This window comes from Phaethon lepturus, unplaced genomic scaffold, assembly GCF_000687285.1.
Source record: "Phaethon lepturus isolate BGI_N335 unplaced genomic scaffold, ASM68728v1 scaffold19919, whole genome shotgun sequence".
NCBI classification, from domain to species: Eukaryota; Metazoa; Chordata; class Aves; order Phaethontiformes; family Phaethontidae; genus Phaethon; species Phaethon lepturus.
This window is the reverse complement of record NW_010565801.1, coordinates 28,344-28,566: the sequence shown is the minus strand read 5'-3', so window position 1 is coordinate 28,566 and position 223 is coordinate 28,344.

Below are 223 nucleotides of genomic sequence, written 5' to 3'. Positions count from 1 at the left end.
GTGCTGTCTGAGAGCGGGGGGGCGAAATTCGCTTGTAGCTCTGCCCCTTCCGGGTGTCTCAGCTGGTGGGGCGTTGCTGAGCGCGTTCGCGAGCTTGTCTGGAGCGCGGGTAGGCTGCGGCCCCAATCGAAGTTGCGTGAAGCGTGCTGTTCTTTTGCGTCATCATCCGCATACCTCTTCTCGGCCTATCGGACGTGCCTGTTAGTGGGTCCCCCCATCCGAG